The sequence below is a fragment of the Lepisosteus oculatus genome, chromosome 14, assembly GCF_040954835.1.
Source record: "Lepisosteus oculatus isolate fLepOcu1 chromosome 14, fLepOcu1.hap2, whole genome shotgun sequence".
Lineage (NCBI taxonomy): Eukaryota > Metazoa > Chordata > Actinopteri > Semionotiformes > Lepisosteidae > Lepisosteus > Lepisosteus oculatus.
In genome coordinates this window covers 26,499,035-26,519,393 of record NC_090709.1, presented here as the reverse complement: position 1 = coordinate 26,519,393, position 20,359 = coordinate 26,499,035, and the positions used below count along the sequence as shown (strand labels likewise).

The window sequence follows — 20,359 nt, the reverse complement described above, 5'->3', positions numbered from 1 at the left end:
ATGAGTATAATGACTATAAACTTGAACTTGAACTTTTAACTTGAATTTGAACTTGAACTTGACATAGTCTTGCAGGCAGTATATTATTTTATCGTTTACTCGTATAAAAAAACATGGTCTTCTCGTTCCTAAGTCAGATTTTTAGTGCTTTCGAACGTTACTTCCAACCTGGACTGACAGCTCACCCGATCTGTTTGTGATCAGACCATGGAGTCGGGGACTGTACCAAGCGTAGGTTCCTTCCCAATGCTGAGGCGATCATTTGGAAGATGGGTGTGAAGAGAGACAAGCTTTGTCGACTAAAAAACAAGGCAGGATAAGCATGAATACTAATCACTGGCGACAGTTATGCTCTCTTACTATTGAGACTCCTACATTTTTTTTGAAGACTTTGAAACTAAAGGTAAGCGGAGACAAACGAAACAGGTGCGGGTGGGGATTGAACCCACGATCTTCGGTTTACGAAAACGACGCCTTACCACTTGGCCACCGCGCCTTCAAATAAACAGGAGAATAATGTTGTTCAAATTATTTTTTTCTGAACCTGGTTTACATCGCCTGGAGGCAGCAACAACAATAAAAGGGATACTTAACAAGGAGATGCGCTGTAGCAGTGCGACTCCAACAGATGCTCCTGAAGGGACTGGAGGTTTAAGCCAGCTCCTTAGAGCGCTCGGCCGTGTTACTCTCAACAGCGGCTCTTCAGCTCTTGTTGTTTGACCTAGTGGTTTTATAACGCGTGGAAACGACCGCAACTTCATTTTCTGAGATGCTTTCTCTTATGTGGTGAAATCTCGACCTCTTTGGCATCTCTGGCTATAGTTTTTCCTGTAGAGCACCTCATAAATGTTGCTTATAGTGCCCTTGAAGTCATTTTATTTTTACAGGAAGACGCATTCTCTCCCGATCTCTCCTGTTTTAGAAATGCTTCATAAGGCATGTTTGATTCAATGGACAAACAGTATACTAATTGTACAATGCAGATCTATGCGGCATTTGTACTGGATTTGACTGGGATTCTGAAATACTTCTTGAAAAGGTATTCAGATTTTCTTGAACCTATAATAAAAACACAGACCCGAATCTCCCTAGCTTCCAGTCTCTTGCTGTCCTTAAACTCGGACGTGATGTTCTGCAGACGTGCAGTGTCCCTTTACTCTCGTTGTTTTCAAAACGACCTCCGTTGTCGGGCGCAGTTAAAGTGGAACTGGCCTGACCGCACAGGAAAGTACAGAATGATAAAATGTTTCTACGGCTCAAAATGTCCCTTTAGACCCTCGTCATGTCTCTTTGAGGAACGGGTAGGTAGAGAGGTTTAACAGATGCTCACGATGTTTCACACGGGGTGTTACCTGTTGTAGTGTTTCAAAAGATGTGTTAGCGGACCACAGATTATCTTGAAAAGATTTGGGTTTGCACTGGCTGGGATTCAAACCTGACTCAATTATTTGGAAGGCGCCTGTACCACCAACGCACTTCCGAGAAGCACCTACAAATTATCACAATCCTCTCTCTCACCTACAAAGTTATGGAGACACAGACGTCCAATGAAAGCTCAAGGCTCAAATCCTTTGTTGTGATATCATTTTAATTAATATTAGCTTTGATAAGGTGTCATTTTTGCCACTTAAAGGTAAAGTCTGCTCCTTTTCTCCTGGTATAGAAAGAACGTGTTCCATCTTTGTTTAAAAACACCACTAAAAGTAAATTATTCAGCTCTACCGCCTGTGAGCATTGACAAGACATCTCAAAAGGACATATTAAATAAGAACACGATCCTTCCTGTTACCATTCCTGTGGTTGGGGCGTTGTTTCACCCTTTTGCGTTAAATCATCAGTACTGCTGTTTTTCTATGGATAGTTTAATCAAGAGCACTTAAAAGATGCAAAAAGCTTTCAAATAAAATAGAATTGAAAGACAGTCGAGTAAGGAGGTAGAAAAAAAGCACTCCCCCGTCTGGGAATCAACCACCGTCGCCCATGTAACTGGATACAAAAATAACAGATTAATTTGTGCCCAGTCTCTTGAAGCTTCGATGCGATTATTTTTCCTTCCTTATTTCTTCATTCCTATGAATTTACTCTGTAGTAGAAGAAACGCGAAAGTGGGAAACTGCAGGCATTCTTCGTGAGTGGTGTGATCAGTGAGCATTTGCACATCTCTAAGTCTGTTCCATAAACTTTATCATCGGGGATGTAGCTCAGTGGTAGAGTGCATGCTTTGCATGTATGAGGTCTCGGGTTCAATCCCTGGTATCTCCAGGTGCTTTTATATTAGAGTACTCGCATCGCAATCTTCTGTTGAGTGAGAACTCTTTGCTCGTGTTCAGAGAGAGCCAGGTTTACACAATTAAATGCAGTTTACACAATTAAACTCGACGTGCTGCAGGGTTGCGCTGCTATTTTAAATGTACCTCTTTTAGTTCTGTTAAATCCTAAATTATTTGAACTAATAATTTAGTTCAAAGTCAGGAAATCCAGAGATTGCTTCACACTTGTCGTGGCTGTTGCAGAAAACACCTGTTGAATCTCACCCGGGATTTCTTGATTGATCATTCAGCGAGCGAATCCTCCTTCTGAACTCAGCACTAAACTGAAAGCTTCACGAACTCCTCACTCCGTGTCCTGTACTGCTCTCGTGTAGATGTGAAGCACAGCCATAAACACACCTTGAACTTTTTCCGTTTGTTAAGGAAAATGCAAAAGAGCATGACAAGTATTGATCGTATAAAATATCCATGGCACAACTCGAGAAAGTACTGAAGGACTACACATCGACTTTTGATGATTACAAGAGATTCAAGAAACACAATCGTCCGCACCTGGGTTTGGATCCTGAACGCTAGAGTTAAAAGAACATAAGCGACGGATATGACCTATAAACTCTCTTAATTGTCTTATAGTTTATTAAATAAAACAATTTCTAAATGAATTCTAACTGTTGATAGACGATTTATTGAATTTTAACAAAATCACAATTACAACCTTTTTCGGTTAAACTGTTATTCACATGCTCTAACGTAAATAAACGTTAGTGTCTTCCGGTGTGTGAGTCAATTTCTCCAAAAAAATATTTGTTAGTCTGGCGGGAGGCTGTGCAAGGTGTTAAGAAATAGAATTTCTAAAAGACAGGCTCCCTAAGCTTAACATCAAGGCTGTTTTCTCTACAGAAATGCTCTTTAAATTTCAGCACTGTTGCAACTCCCTTTATAAAGGGTGTGCACAAGTATACAACCAAGGCATTGAAAGTTTTTTTTTTAATTATTGTTCCAAAAAATGTTCCATTTGTTTTCTTTTTAATGTTGTTGATTAAAAGATTTTATTAAATGTGAAAAAAATCTGAATGTGAAAAAAGGTCAAAATGCTATTGAAAAAAAACAGTAATGTGAGGAAAGATGGACTGTGGGAGCCCCTTAACTACCCATGTCATGCTGTATTTCTCACTCATTCTACTGGGAATGGTACACGTGACTTGCGAGGATCCCGACAGTGGTGACTTTCTTTCAGAGCCCGGATAGCTCAGTCGGTAGAGCATCAGACTTTTAATCTGAGGGCCCAGGGTTCAAGTCCCTGTTCGGGCGGATGTGCTATTCTTAAGTCTATTGTGAATGTCATTCTAAATAGTCTTTTATCTTTCACTCTTCTAGCTGTACTGTGGTTATTTTAAATGTCCATTACTTGTATTTACAGTAGTGTATTTAGTGTTTCATTTCACAAACCGAAAATGTTCAAGAAGATCTTGTCACTCTACTCCACGTCATTATCTAAATTAAATCACAGTAGAGTACAGGACACGCAGTGAGAGGCTCACACAGTGAGTACTCTTGAATACGACAAGAGGAAAGGCACACTGCACATCTGCAGAACATCACGTCCGAGTTTACAGTGACAGCAGAGGTTGGAAGCGAAGTAGTTTTTTATTACTCGCTCGCTGAACGATCTCTCAAGAAACCTCGGTTGAGATTTAACGGGTGTCTAATAATCACGTTCAAAAAGGTGACGATGTTTTTTTTAACTAGGTAGCCTTAATGGCATCGTGGTGTGAGTAGATCTTAAAGCAGCTGCAGACAGAGTACCCGTAATGGCAACACGTTTCTGCTTTGAGTTCGGCTTTTCTTATTTCTTCTGCAGAACCAGTGGTATCGGAATATACTGATCCGCATAAAAAGCGCTTTCGGGTTCTGATCATTTTTATTGAGCGCTGCTCTAAACTTTTGCTCGGGCTAGTTTTCCCCATGAAAAAAAGACATATCCCTAATTACATGATTTCACTTTTTTTCTTATCAACGAGTAGAAAGAAATAAAATATATACTTCATTATAAGTACCACAGGCAAGATGCCGTTGCGTTCAGGTCGCAGTTACCCCTGGAGACGTTTGCTAAAATCTCACTTCTAATAAAGAGGTCTTTCTCGTTAGAGTAGGATCGATAGAAGCCTTAAGCGGGGGAAAAAATCACAACATCTCGCATTTCACGTGTTTAATGTTAACTGTCTCAGTGGTTGCTTTGGTGATTGATGGCTCTTCTCCCTCGCAGGGTGACGGCAAACGTCTTCAGGGAGGGAGTCTCCCACGCACGGCTTGTCTTTATCAAGAGCTGAGACAACAGAAACAGACTTCCAACTGACATTAATTACTTCTTGAGCGTTTATGACCGTCTTTAAAAGTTGAGAGCAGGTGAAAAAGTCTTTGGAAATGAGGAAATGACTGCCGACAGTAAACAGAGCTGACGCTCAGCTGCAGACAAGCGCTCCTCGTTAGTACAGTATAGTGCTGAGTACCCCCGCTTGTTGCGCGGGAGACTGGGGTACGTTTCTGTGACAGGTCGCTGGTTTAATTTTTTAACAACCTGACTTCACTTAAAAAGTGTGTACTGTGTACTACGTTTCGGACTAGTTAGTGCGGTAGAACATGGAGATCATCTCCAGCTTTGAGCTCAACTGCAACAAGAAGTCATGCTAAATGTAGTTTAGTGAGTAGACATCGCGAGACAACAGAACGAGAGTAGAAAGCAGGAATATAAGGTGTAAGGGCATGATCTGTGTAGTTAACAAAATAGTTAAAATAATATTAAAACGTCTCTTTATTAAGATACACAACATTTATGGCGACGAGAGATGAGTGCTTGACGGACTCAAAGCGAGCAGAACACTGCAGATTTTAGTTCTCTTGCTGGTAGAAACGAACTTTTGAATTTTCTGACTGTTCGTTTAGCTTGCCCATTGGAAGATATGGCAGCCGCGCCGAGAAGCTTTGCTTATGCCCGGCTTTTTTCACCGCTTCTACTGAACCTCGTAGCTCCGGATTTGTATACGGAATACAAGATATGGATGGAGTCGTACAGATTTTTTTGAAATAGCCGGTGGATCTACAGAAGCTCAGGATGCTGTGAGACGTGCTACATTACTGCACTGTATCGGGGCTCCCGTGCAGCGGATTTTCGCCAATCTCCCTGGAGAAAAAGGTACATATGAACAGACTGTAGCTGCCTTAGACGCTTACTTTACACCGCGGAGAAATGTGGTTTTGGAACGGCATAAATTTAGGCAGAGAACTTAGTCTCAGGACGAATCTGTTGATGCTTTTGTGACTGCACTAAGAGAATTGGCTAAATCTTGTGACTTTGGAGTATTGGAAACTGACATGTTAAGAGATCAACTTGTGGAAAAATGTGCACATAAGAGACTATAAATTGCTGCAGGAGGAAGGGCTGACTTTAAAAAGAGCTCTTACAGTCGCTAGAATTCATGAAGCAGCTCAAGCAGAATCAAGAATGCTTTCTGACCACAGTGACAAAGTGACACTGAACGGGGCGCTCGCTCAAACTTTACAAACAAAAGCCGAGCAGCAGGACACAGTCATGCTAGAGAAATAGAAGAACAGGGGACGGCTGACATTACATGTTACAGGTGCAGACTAACAACGCACAAAGCAGATGAATGCGGAGCGTGAACAGCAAAATGTCTACACTGCAAGAAAACAGGACATTGTGCACATGTCTGCAGAACATCACGTCCGAGTTTAAGGACAAGTATACCTTTTATTGTTGTTGCTGCATCCAGGCGATGTAAACCAGATTCAGAAAAAAATAAATTGAACAACCTTATTCCCATGCTTACTCAAAGGCGCGTTGGCCAAGTGGTAAGGCGTTGGCCTCGTAAACTGAAGAGCGTGGGTTCAAGCCTCACCTGTGCCTGTTTCATTTGTCACCACTTTCCTTTAGTTTCAAAGTCTTAAAAAAACTTGCAATGTAGGGATCTCAATAGTAAGAGAGCATAACTGTCGCCAGTGATTAGTATTCGTGCATATCCTGCCTTGTTTTTTAGTCGACAAAGCTTATCTCTCTTCACACCCATCTTCTGAATGATCACCTCAGCATTGGGAAGGAACGTGCGCTTGGTACAGCCCCAGACTCCATGGTCTGATCACAAACAGATCTGGTGAGCTGTCAGTCCAGGTTGGAAGTAACGTTCGAAAGCACTAAAAATCTGACTTAGGAACAAGAAGACCATGTTTTTTTTATACGAGTAAACGATAAAATAATATACTGCCTGCAAGACTATGTCAAGTTCAAGTTCAAATTCAAGTTAAAAGTTCAAGTTTATTGTCATTATACTCATACGCAGGTATATGGAATAACGAAATGGTATTTAGCTAGCTCTCGGACATAAGTAGTACAAAGAAAAAAACACAACAACAATACAATTGTATAACAAAAGAAAGAGACAACAGCCGATGTGCAAAAAACAACAACAGGCAGTGTGCAAAACAACAAAAAGGTAACAGGTTATGTGCAAAAACATGCATCAAAAGAATGAAATAAAGGGATAGAAATGATGGGGAGTGAGCTTTTGACATGTATGGTAGAGGTAGATTTTCAATGTGTGTTTGGGTTTTTGGTAAGAAAGAAGGCACTGTGAGGCTCAGATCATAGGTGAGAGGTGAGGTGAGAGTGAGAGAGGCTGGGAGTTTGATAGTTTGATAGTGCGGGGGTAAAAACTGTTTCTGAGTCTGGTAGTCCGGACCCGAATGCTCTGGTACCGTTTTCCATGTCATGCTAAACGCCATAAATTGTGTTTGTCCAGTCATATCAATCGTTCTAAAGTTACGGAAAATCGGATGCGACTGGTACAATCAGCACACATTTTTCAGGATAGCCAAGCGGTTTAAAACAGCAAATTCACAGCTTCATGTCTTTTAAGCTTTGTGTTTCGCTCTCCAAATAGAGGCACGGGTTCAAATCCCATTCCCGACAGTCAGGCGTTTTACCCTGACTTTTTTATCTCTTTACACTGTTTCAGTGTTGTTGTGCTCGCTCACAATCACAGTACGAGGAAAATGGAGAAACTGCTTAGCAAAAACATAACGGACAGAAAAAAGCTTCGTAAACACGTGAATGTGATTAGCAGCAGTAAGGTATGCATTCAAATGTTTAAGGCTGATTTAAAAAAGCAGCAGAAGAAAGGTGCAGCACAATGCAACACAATTTGTGAGAATTCGCGGGTTTTTATGCTGCTTGGACTTCTTTCAAGCCTATGAGGTGACCCCCGTTTTATTTTCATTTTCAAACTTCAGAACCGAAAAACAAAGAGGTTTCATGTGTGACAGCATTCCGTTGCAAATACCGTTTCCACGATGTATTCAGCGATGGGAATGAAATATTTTAGTGCTGGCTCTGCTTTAAAAAAAACACTATTGTTCCAACCCCCAAAAAGACAAAAGTGGCATGCCTGAATAATTACCGCCCAGTAGCATTAACATCTGTGGTGATAAAATGCCTGGAGAAGCTGGTGTTGTCACACATCAACTCCTCCATCACAGAGTCCCTGGACCCCCTGCAGTTCGCCTACCAGAGCAACAGATCAGTGGATGATGCTGTCTCCCTGGCTCTGCATACAGCCTTGGAACACCTGGACACTAAGAACTCGTATGTGAGAATGCTGTTTTTGGACTACAGTGCAGCATTCAATTCCATCATACCCAGTCAACTGGTGACAAAGCTCAGGGGATTAGGTCTGTGCAACTCTGTCTGCAACTGGCTGCTGGACTTTCTTATCGAGAGATCACAGGTGGTGCGGATAGGCAATAAAACATCAACACCACTCACCCTGAGCACTGGAACCCCACAAGGCTGCTGTCTGAGTCCAAGGTTGTACTCCCTATTTACTCACGACTGCACAGCAAGACACAGCAACAACCACATCATTAAGTTTGCCGATGACACCACTATAATAGGACTGATCAGTGATGATGACGAGTCCACTTACAGGGATGAAGTTGTACAGCTGCTTCGGTGGTGTCATAGCAATAACCTGGACTTGAACATAAAGAAAACGAAAGAGCTAATAGTGGACTTTCGGAGACACAGGCCACACACTCACAGCCCACTCAGTATTGATGGAACGGAAGTGGAAACAGTCACCAGCTTTAGGTTTTTGGGAATTCACATCTCTAAAGATTTAACCTGGACTGTGAACACTGACTCTATCATGAAGAAGGCTCAGCAGCTCCTTTATTTCTTGAGGTGCCTCAAGCGATGGGGGATGCCAATATATGTGTTGGTGAACTTCTACCGCTGCACTATCGAGAGCGTCCTCACCAACGGGATCACCGTGTGGTATGGCAACACCTCTTCGCGAGAAAGAAAGGCACTGCAGAGAATGGCCCAGAAGATCATCGGCTGCGGTCTCACCAAGATTAAACAGCTCTATGAGGACCGCTGCCGTGGTAGAATTCTGGCCATCACAGAGGACAGTCACCACCCCGGGCATGAGCTCTTCACCCCACTGCCCTCAGGCAAGAGATATAAGAGCATACGGACACTTACCACTAGATTCTTCAATAGCTTTTATCCACAAGCAGTGAGACTGGCGAACACATTTAGCCATCCCCCTCGGACCACACCTACACCATCACCATCTACCTCATTTTAATTTATTTATTGTACGTCTCCAGTCATTGTTTACACGTCTGTATTGTTTATATTCAAACTGTCTGCATGTTTACTTGCACATTGTCTATTGTTTGTTTGTACATTGTCTTGATGCACTGTTTGCACTTTGTTTTGTTTTTTTTACACTTGTTTTACAATCGAGAGACTTTCTGTAAGTAAGAATTCCATTGTACCAGCACCGGTTACATATGGCAATAAAGTTCAAGTCAAGTCAAATGCGAGGAATTTCAGAAAAATCTGGAAAAGCAACGCTTGCAGTAAATTACAAATTTAAAGCGTGTAGTCAGCATGAACAGAACAATGCAATGCTCTGGAAAATATGATCTGAAGCTGCAATTACTCTTTTATCTCGGGCAGTTCATTCCGATACGATGTTTCCGCAGAATAAATGAAATGCCGAACTCCAAACATGTTCTTGCCATTATTATTACTCCTGCTACTGTAGTTTTAAGCTTTAATCAGTGGGTATGTAATGTTGTAAAGGGGCTGGACTACTTTGTTCCGTCAAAATTCCATTATGTGAATTTATGCTTTTTTAATATAAGCATTAACAATACAATGCATGCTCAAAAACCGTTACTTATTAGCTTAAGAAGCGGCAGTGTTTTGACAAAGTGCAGTATTCAAACAGTAAATGCTGAAGTGTTTAATACTTGATTGAGAGCAGATCTCCCTCGATTTAGACAAACTTTTGTTCGGCCGATGATTTCAGATCAAAATCTGAATCAAGTGGAAAGAAAGCTGAATTACACTGGGTACTGGGTATCACTGTTACACCATCAGGTCATGCTAGGAGGATTTGGGGGATCAAACTGACACAGAGGGACCCAATGTGGGGACTGAACCCACAGTTCTGAGATTAAGAGATTCATGCTCTATCAACTGCACCTATAACTCTTGTGCTACAGCAGTAATGTTTCTGGGTGTGGATGAACATGACATAATAGGCTGACAGCAGGAACACGTGGCCCACAGGCAGTGACAGTATCGCTATCACATTTGGCTGCAGTATATTGTGTTGAGAGCAGCAATAACTTTCCTGCAGAGATGGGAGTGCCTTTCATACAGCTCTTTCAATCGGACAGAGTAACAGGAACCGACCTAAAGTTTCGGCTGTGGATCCATCTCCGCATTGGGGAAAGAGACAGTAAAATAGCAATGAAGAAACAGAAAGAATTGTGCTCGCTGCAAAGTAGGAAAGAGGTGGTCAGATACATAAAACAGCTTGGTGATAATTTGCAGCGACAGTTTTATGTTATTTAGTACACGGATTTCTCTTCATGTTCCTTAAGATGTGTAATTTGTATGTTGGTTGTATGAGAACAGTTTCTTCTCAAGTCCTGTCAATTGACAGTGGAGAGCTAGCTGGTGCACATCTTCAAGAAGACTCTCTTTAAGGCAATTACAAGTTTCTCAAACAAATCTGTGTCATATTTTTAAAATAATTTAGCTAATGAGCAATGAGAGTATAAATTAATTCTCCCAATCTCCATACAAAGATAAAACTCCATGTGTGAGTCTAAGTTTCTTTGAGGCTACTGATGTACGTCATTATTGGACATTCCCAGTGATATTGACTAAGGAGCTCAATTTTTACATGTTGTAGTTCAACATGTGCAAAACATTCGTATCCCCTGCAAATATCGGCAAGGTCAGTGATATTCTCAACAATGCGTGACATTGCAATTCGTGCCATAATTTTTCCCAATGTATTCTGACATGCCAAGATCAGAGGGTCATATTTAAAAAACTGGTGCATTAAAATTGTTTGTACTTCAGGATTTTGATAGTCTGTTACATTGTCTTTCACACATCAGTGTCAGAACTGTGAGACATTTTCATAATCAGGGGGGAGGCCGTAGAAATAAGCAGAAAGTGCAATCACTTTTTCCCAGTGTAAGTCCGTGTTATGGTGAGTTTTTAAAATTGGTTTGCGATTTTCTGAAATATATTCCATACAAAAATATAGTTTGGACAGTCGCTATTTGGATATTCCCTTTCAGTGAAGATGTCTACAGTTTTCCAGCCGGATTAGTACTGATCGAAGAGAGCCATCTACAGGCGAAAGGCGACATAACATCACAGCAGCAGCATTTAAGGTGGAACGAAAAACACGCATAAGAAGCTGGCGAATAAGAAGCCAACTTCAGCCTCGTAGCAGACCCTGGGAGGCACGCTCAAAATAATCATCTTTCCCAGTACTTCAGAGTCTTATTTAGATCGCTTCACTGCAATTTTATTTGATTGATTGGAGATGTGAAGCCATCGAGCCTGAACTGCGCTTCACATTGAAATTGAAGCCATTTCTCATGTTCTCTCAGTGTCGAGGAAGCAATTGAGTGTAAAGGAGGCGACTTGAAAATGAAACGTGTAATCACCTTACAGAGGGTCTTCACGACGGGGTGCGTCAGCTAGTTCTCCATTATTGTCAATTTACTGGACTTCTGAAGAAACCTATCTACAACGAAAATACAAACTGCACAGTTCAAGGCACATGAAGAGAAATCAGTGTGCCGATTGACTCAAAAATGTCGCTACAAACAATCTACCAGGCTGATTTACTTGTCCGACCACCTCCCTCCGTCCCCCTTTGCTGTTAGCACAATTCTTTCAGTTTCTTTTCTTGTATTCTCCTTGCTATTTCAGTGTTCCCCATGTATAGATGGATCCACAACCGAAACCGTTTTCACCCTGTGTTTCTGCACCGTCAGTCTGTATGAGGAGCACACTTTGCACAGCTCCAGTGGCGCAATCGGTCAGCGCGCGGTACTTATACAGCAGTGCACAGCGAAGTTATGCCAAGGTTGTGAGTTCGAGCCTCACCTGGAGCAGTGTCTTTAGCTACTGAAAGCAACTGTCAAGTTTAGATATTATTAGGTATCTGATGGAGATAAATTGACATCAAACGAAGAAGTAAAGGTTTACTTCGAGTCACAATCAAATAAGGCTCCACAGCTGAAACATTGTGTTTCCTTCTCTTTTCAGCATGGAATAAACCTTGACTTTTTCCTTTGAAGCCCATGCATTCTGACGCAGCTCCCTACTTAAATTACCATCAGCTGTGTACCTCCAGCTGACCTGTACACAAATATATGAGAGAGGTCTACTGAGACGAGAGGAGCACTGAAGACTTGAAAAAGCTCTCGAATTAGACTCTGTGTTTTTGTTGTTCCCTAGATTTGTTTTTAATGTTCTTTTTCTTTTGAAGTTGTTGCATTTGTTTTTTTTTTGTAGTTGTTAGACTACTACAGGGATTTACCTGGGTTCCTGGAAGACTTCTTGTTTTGTGTTTGTTGTGTTTTCGGGTTAAAATTGTTTTTTTTCTATTTATAGGACCCCACGCATTACTATGGGAGTAGATAACTTTAGTTCTTACATTGTACCTGAAATTACCACATAAACTACTACTCTGTTTCCCTTTTTTTAAAAGGCACAAGTGAAGTTTGTTTTTCCTTGCTGCTGATTGGTAGCTACAATGGGTCAATTGCAATAAACCCTTATACAATAAACTCCACTGAAATTTGTCAGCAGCTCTGTACTAAACCTGTTCTCAATTGCAACAAACCTAAAATAACAGCTGCTGCCCGTTAGATGTTACTGCATTAGGAGTCTAGCTTAAACCACCTCTTCATAGGTTTTAAGCTACTCAGTAGCGGACTAAGCAGAACAATCGATCACATTAGAACTGTCTTGAATGTAATGGAAATAATGTACTCATTAAGTAACAAGCTTATGCACCACTTGCTTGAAAATTATTATTATATTTAACTAAAATTGCTTTCCAGACACCACAAATATTCACAATGAATGTTATCATTACACGCATTTACTAATAAAAGTGTTATTTATTAATTATTATGTATATCTTCCATGTATATTTTTATTAGTAGCTGTATTACAAGTAATGCATATACAGTCTTTATTATAGTTAGTTTTCAGTTATCCTGGGGAGGGAAGAGAATGGAAATTAAGGAAATAAAAATTTAAAGGGCTTTTAAGTCTTCAATGTGTTCTGTCATAGCTGTGTGTTGTCACATCTGGGTGTTAGTTTAGTATATTTGTTGTATTATTTATTGTGATTTAACACTACACTTGTGTTTCTCAGGAGAAAGCAGTAAGATTTTGTTTTATTTGAGGGTACAGAAAATTGTATTGTACGCCCAAATGTAAGGTTACGTTAAGAAAACATTATTGTTACCTTTTGCAACGTTATTTATTTAAGACGGTTCTTCAGAATAGTGTCCCTTACGTATCTGTGACTGTGGTCCAACAATAACGGTGCTGAAATAGCCGGAATGTGTGGGAAGAAGATGGAGATGGAACAGGAGGCTTATTCAGTCGATAGAAAGGTTGTGTAGGACTGAACACACTACGGTTATGGTACTGGGTTTAAGAGCATTACGATCCTACAGTCTCCTGATCCGTAATCAGATGCGTTATCCAATGTACCACTGGCCCTTGTACCGCATTCCTCAAGTGCACCACTGTGAGCTTGCGCCGCTACAATAATACATCGCCCCAGTCCAAATTTTCTAAAATTAAATGAACACTTCCATTAAATTTAATGTAGAAGGATGTTGCTTTCCATAATGATAAACTGTGTGGCAAGACAGGCACCACTGAGACTCAACCCCAGGATCTCCTGTTTACTAGGCAGGCACTCTAACCAACTAAGCCACAGCATTCTCACATCCTAGTGTTAATTCTGCATCAGCAGGGTCAGCTTGTCAGCACGCCTGTCTCCATTTGGTGGTTTGAGCTGACGTTGCCATGACGTTGCCATTAAATGCGACCGAGAATACTCCAACCGGCGCGCCGCTATGCCTGCCGTCGGAGAACTAAGCCATGGCACTGGCATCAGATATCCCTTTTACAGCCACTTGGACACATCTCAATTGCTCTGAGACACCTGCATTCAGTGTGCGCTGAGCCTGCTCGCTGAGCAAGTGACGAGAAATGGCTTATGTCCAAGGAGTTCAATATGCTTTTTATGTTCAATGGGGTGTCCACTACAGCTAACACTGAAGCGCAGCACAGGCTCTGTGGTTTGACATCTCACAAGGTAAATGTTGAAATTGTAGGTGGAAGAGGAAAATTACCCTTGAGTATGGGGAAAGAGTCAACTCATGTCCGGAGGGGGCTGAAGTGTGTATGGAGGTGGCCAAGTGGTTAAGGCAATCTCCTCTTAATACATGATACTCTGCACAAGTAGGTTTGAACCCCATTCTCCTCGAGGAAGGGCTTTGACACATTTTGACCTTTTTAAACTTGGTGTGCTTTCGTTTTGTTTCTTCGCTCCTGTATTACAGCAGTAATATTTCTATAGGTGTATTATCATGGTAGGCTGACAGCAGGAACACGTGGCCCACAAGCAGTGACAATATCAGAGGTGTCTGCAGTGTGTTGGTTTGTAAGCAACGATAAAATAACTTGACATGGAAGCAGGTGTGCCTGCATTAATACAGCTCCATCGAGAGGAAAAAGTAACACAAGAACCGACATAAATTCAACAGCACGTTTCTGCAGCTGAAAACAGAACATACTCCACGTGATGATTGAGCTCACAACCTCGGTATAACTCCACTATAAAAGCACCACAACCTGACCAATTGCGCTACTGGAGCAGCACAGCACAGTAGCACATTTTCCTCAGTGTACTCAAACAGTGCTTCTTCCCTAGCCTACCAGCTTCAAGACTTTTTTAAATTGATTAAAGATTCATTGGAAAAGGTTTGTTGATGGGTCAGGTGGGAATCACACCCAGATTCACTGCTTGCAAGGCAGCTATGTTCATCATTATACCCAGGACTGGCGCCAGGGGAATGATCTGTAGGGGGGGTTGTCTGAAATCCTGAGGGGGGTAGTGATATTTCGGTTTAAATGGAGCCATTGCAACCATCCAAGTGAATTCTCGCAAGCATGCCACTGATTAGTATTTCATGTTAGAAGATAACGACAAGCAATCTGGTATTTAGTGATGAAGAACAGTTCCACGTTCATCAGAACTCACGTGATTATTTTTGCCTGGAGCATCAACCATATGTGTTCATTTTTGCAACAACATCAACGGTAACGAGGTTCTGAATCATTAAGAAATCATTGTAAAACCAACAGAAAGTAGAAACTTCTATAACTACAGTCCTAGTTATATAACGATTGTAAGTATAAGGATAAACTACTGCAAGGCATTGGTCCACCTGAGCAAATAAGGTCATAATAATGTTGACACCCCAAAACATAGACACTATGTAACGTGCTGTTCCTGGACAGATAGCCCTCCTGCACATTAAACAGTCTGATGTAGTAACTGTGAATTCGGGGTTAGTGTAGTTATCTGACCATTGACAATTTATCCAAAACTGAGGGGGGTGGGACTGTTCAGTTGAGGGGGCGATTTTGGCATGCCAGTAACATTTTGACAAAACGTCCAAGAGTTACGAAAACACTTACTTTGTGTATAAAGTACATTGTGTACACACTGTAAGTTCAGAACGCGAGAAATACTGCTCAATATGGGATCCTGTCCAGGAATATCAGGGCTGTAAGGGGGTCAGATCTATAGATGTAGTAAACACATTAGTGGAGACAGTGTGTCTGCCCTCTGTGTGAGAGCCAGACAGGAAAAATAATCTGTGGTCTGGGAAGAAGAGACCCTCGTTGGAAGAGCGGTGCTTCTCACAGGAGAGAATGAAAAAAAATATTTTTCTCCTTGGGGGAATTAAAAGCACTTATGGGGAGTGGTGTGATGGTAGTGCATCTGATACCACATCAAAAGGTTGTGTGTTCAAATCATGTTGAGATCGGATGATGTATGTTCAGGTTCAGCTGGTGCCGAACCCAGGAATTAGACCATGCCGTTTGGTTTTATCTGTACACCACATAGATAATCTAAATGAAATAACAGAGCAGTACAGGACACGCATTCAGGAAATTACACAGCAAGTCATTTTGAACATGACAAGAGAAAAGGCACACTGCACATCCGTGAAACATCACGTCCGACTTTAGAGACAGTTACATCACAGAATGGAAGTTTCAGGCCCCTTTTTCATTACAGGTTCAAACTAACCTGAAAGTTACAGAGTTTTAGGTCACTTTTGTATTAAAATGTGTCTGAAGCCTATAAATATAATTTGCCCTTTTTTAAATTGTGGATGAAATCCAATCCCATGTACCAAGACCTTACAGTATATTCATGTTAATTAAAATGACTAATGCTATTGGACATTAGCTGGTGCTTTTTGTAACGATTTGCTATTTCATGCTGGAAAGAAGGAAACCTGACCAACGTTTGCTTTCAGGTGCGGTTCATTCACATAATGGACTTCTATTTCTGAGTAGCCTGATTTAAAAACACACGAACCCGGTAGAAGTCGAACCTCCAATCTCATGATGCAAAATCAGACGCGTTATCCATGAAACCACTGGCCAATCATGTAACTGAATTGCACCATGGTGAGTTCAGCACTGCAACTAGTAATTACTAGTAATAGTAATAATCCCATCCTAAATTTCTAAGTGAGAAACGTGTTTTCTACATTTTTATCAGTTTTAAAATATCATCTCTTTAATACAGACAAAGGGTTTGTGTTTCACTTTGAAATTCTGATTGATTTAGAATTCAAAGAAAAAGATGCTTTCTTCAACAACACAGTGCAATTATGACATCTTTCACTCTACTTCTCTCTTGTAGTAAAGCAGACCTTGCAGTGTGAGCATTTACTCTAGTAAATTAGGTCATGTATCATGTTAAATCACTTCTTCAAAACAAAACATTCCTGGTGCACGTTTTCTCCATGAAAAAAATACATTTTTCCCTTACATGATTTCTCTTTTTTTTTCCATCAGAGTACAGAAAGAAGAAAAAAGGGAAAAGCAGTGTCGCAAAAAAACTCCATCGCCCTTGGGAGATGTCAAGCTCATCGGATATGAAAAGTGCCCAATAAAAGCAATTTCTTTTCATTTATCTTAGCGTCAGGGCTGCTATTGTGTGTAGAGGAGGCAACTTGCTCAGCCAGCAGACTCACCGCTTACTGAATACAGGTATGTTTTGAGTGTCATGCTGATCGTCTTATAAATGCAAAAGAAACTTTTAAAGCTGATAAAGTTTTCCATTGTAATTTGCATGTAGCTACAACGTCCCTGGAAGAGAGATTTTATCAGTTGCACGTAATCAGTATTTTTTACTTTTTGTTTAGTACTGGAAATATATTTTTTTTAATTTTTCTAAAGAAGATCTCAAGAAGTATTGCCAGGACCTTCCTTAAGCATTCAATAGCGATATTAATGGATCAGAAATGTAAGGTAAATTGGTGATCTGAGCCAAAATAGTCCTTACACGCCTCCTGGAACAGTGTTCATATTCATAGCAAGTTATATTCTTTTTCAACCCCAAACGTTGCTATTGCATTAAGCTTTGTGTGACCATTAGAGGTTTCGGTAGCTTCTGGAGAGCGCACTTTTCCAAACTGAAACCTATAAGAACATTATTCAAGACGCACCATGTCCCAGAATCATTCATCGGGACTAGGATTAATATCAATGGAAAGTACTTCAAAATAAAAGATTTAACTGAAATATTAAAAGAGTAGGAAAGCATTTAAAGTAGAAAAAAATCAGTTCAGATGATATTTAATTTTTTGAGAAATGGGCACATACATCAGCTCAGTGAGCAGTGCGAGGTGCTCTTCTGGAGATGATGTTAAATTAGTTAAAATCATGTGATAGTTAAAAAAGCTTAATACTTAGTTAAACAGCCAGCACAAATGGTTGCGTTTGTGATTATGTCACTTCTCTACTACAGCAGCGTCGGTAAAAGACCCTCTGAAAGCAGTAAGGCTCTGCACAGCTGAATTCGTTGCTATTTGGAGAAATCCACAAACTCGTGTTTTTCATGTGCTTTAAAAGACAGCCATACTCACCGACAAAATAAAGACACTGCTGCTGATTTTTTCCGAAGCACAGTTGACCTTTCTGAGCCAATTGATGAAGCTCACCCAATGAATACTATAGCAGAAGGTGGAGGAAAGTGCAACTTTGTAACTATCACAACCACAGGAACAACTGCAAGAAGTAGAATCAATTTCCCATCGAATGGTGGTGTTGTCTGAGGTACGCGATGTGAGCGTGTGCAGAGAATCCCACAATCTCTTCAAAACTTGGACAAAGTATTTCTGATGGAGCGCTGTGCGCAAAGATTGAATAAGCTTTGCTCCTGCCGATGATTCTGCGTGAAAAAGCACAGCATTCAAGTTTCACAGACAAATGCACCATGCCTACTGTAGCGGCGAGGCTTATTAATAAGAAAGAATTAAGTGTTCTGAGCCTTCCCAAATGAGGCCCCATTTCTGTGTTCATCTCTGTGGTGCAGCCACAGAGAAACTATTCATGCAGGCTGATTTAAGGTTCCTGATAAGGACAGCTCCCAAAGGGGATGCACTTAGCTAAGCCTGGCTATCATGATCAATGGTCATCCATTGGTGCCTATCTGTCTAGGGAGTGCCAGTTGGACATCTGGACTGCATTCCTAAGTGTCAGGAGTAAGTGACTCATATTTCACCTTGATCAACCAATCAGGGGCTGGTAGGGCCGAGTAACCCACGTGGGACTCTGATGCCCATGGAACTTTCAGCCAATCAACGAGCTGAAGTTCCTCCAGGTAAAAACAGGCAACACAGAGAGCCTGAGAGATTCAGTAAGATTCAGGGAGATTCAGTAAGATTCTGGAGAGGATTCTGTGGACTGTTCTAAAGGGAATTCAAAGGAGAATTCCAGGGCAGGACGGCCCAGGAGCAGAAGGCTCCCAAGGGCAGGACATTCTCGCAGCGTGCCTCCTGACCATCCTGAGACTCAGCTCGGACAACCACGGAACGGCCAGTGTGTCCGAGTGCCAGAACTTTCCTTTGTTCTAAGAGTCTAGAGTGGAGGTTGCCAGAGAGTAACCAGCAGCAGGCCTCGTGAACAGGTCGGAACTGTGGACAGCTGAATCACTATTCAGAACTAGCTCTTCATCAGGAACGAACCGGTCCTCTTCCTGACTTTCTGGGACCCACAGTCATCTTTTCTCCTGTGCACAAACTTTGCTAGTTAAAGCCAACAGTGAGCATCAGCAGTGCACCGTCACAAGCCGCACAGCACAGCCTGGCACCGAGCCAGAGAGCGCGGATTGGACAGCAACAGCCTGCAACTGTTTGTTTGTGCCCGCAGGAGATCTGAATCCCCAGAAATTGGATGAGTATTCAACTTCACTGCATTACAGCTCGAGAATTCCATTGTTATCCAAACCAGTTGATATCAATTTAATTCCTAAGAGTTATGTGCTTGTTTTGAGTATCTAATGTAGAAGTTGTAACCAAGTTCACTTTACGAAACGGTCTTAATGAATGATATACTGAACGTATGTCCTCTTGATATGTGTAACACTTTGTAACTGATTGAATATATATCTTTTGTATTCTGATAACCCTCTCGATAAGATCTGTTAGGTTTACATGCATATTCTATGTATTAATAAATGTATCCTCGTGTATTAGCACCTGTGTGTGTGCGTTGTTTGAGTTATGTCGCATGGTTGGACTCTAAAGCCATCAAAAGAATCAACTTTGTGATTTACTGCTACAATAAATAATTGTCTCAGTAAATGCCCAAACCCTACAGAACTGGTGCCTTCAGAGAGCCACTACAGTTACATATTTGGCGTCCCTGAACGGCCAGTTTTTCTTACACTACAGAACCAATTTTAAAAACAATTGCGGCACACTACGATTCACACTGACTCAAAAGTGATCACGGCAGATGTTGTTCCCTGCATAATGCTGAAGGGACCAAAGAGCATTGCTGTTGGGAACACAAAATGAGGTTTTTTTATGCCTTGATGTTAAGCTGACAAAGACTATCTTGAAACACCTAGTTCAGTCTCTCGACAGACTGCCAAGCAAAGCTTTTACCCATTGACGTCGCAATAGAAGGAAGGTCTTAACCCACCAACACTTAGCAGTGGCAAGATTCAAACCTAACCCAGCGAAGAAAATGGAGCACAAACCCAGCACTTAGACCACCCAGCCACACTCCTTACACCTTACTCTCTTGAGAACGTCGGGTGGGTTCAGCTCTTGTTGTGCGACGCGTGGAAATGACTGCATCTTCATTTTCCGAGATGTTTCCTATCACATCTTTGTCAGCTCTGAATAAAGTGCTTCTTTGGAGCAGGCTTCAGACCTTTTATTTTATTTATAAAGGAGGGCCATTCAGAAACATGTAATTCCTGTTTTAGAAATGCTTTGGGCGGTGTGTTTTATATAATGCACTAACAGTATTCTGATTGTATACTGTAGACCTGTGTAGCAATCATACTGGACGTGACTGGGATTCTGAAATGTTTCTTGAAAAGGTATTCAGGGCTGCTTGA

General features: G+C 41.3%; 4 non-coding genes across 4 annotated transcripts; 3 read left to right on the top strand and 1 right to left on the bottom strand.

Annotated features, from left to right (window-relative positions):
• Positions 1-424: 424 nt before the first annotated feature.
• Positions 425-496, bottom strand: trnat-cgu (transfer RNA threonine (anticodon CGU)). Its single transcript has one exon. It is a non-coding gene; the product is annotated as a tRNA-Thr (tRNA).
• Positions 497-2,190: 1,694 nt separating this feature from the next.
• On the top strand, positions 2,191-2,262 carry trnaa-ugc (transfer RNA alanine (anticodon UGC)). The gene has a single exon. It is a non-coding gene; the product is annotated as a tRNA-Ala (tRNA).
• A 1,246-nt stretch (positions 2,263-3,508) lies between these two features.
• On the top strand, positions 3,509-3,581 carry trnak-uuu (transfer RNA lysine (anticodon UUU)). Its single transcript has one exon. It is a non-coding gene; the product is annotated as a tRNA-Lys (tRNA).
• Positions 3,582-11,689: 8,108 nt separating this feature from the next.
• trnai-uau (transfer RNA isoleucine (anticodon UAU)) lies at positions 11,690-11,783 on the top strand. Its single transcript has 2 exons — positions 11,690-11,727; positions 11,748-11,783. It is a non-coding gene; the product is annotated as a tRNA-Ile (tRNA).
• The last annotated feature ends 8,576 nt before the right edge of the window (positions 11,784-20,359 follow it).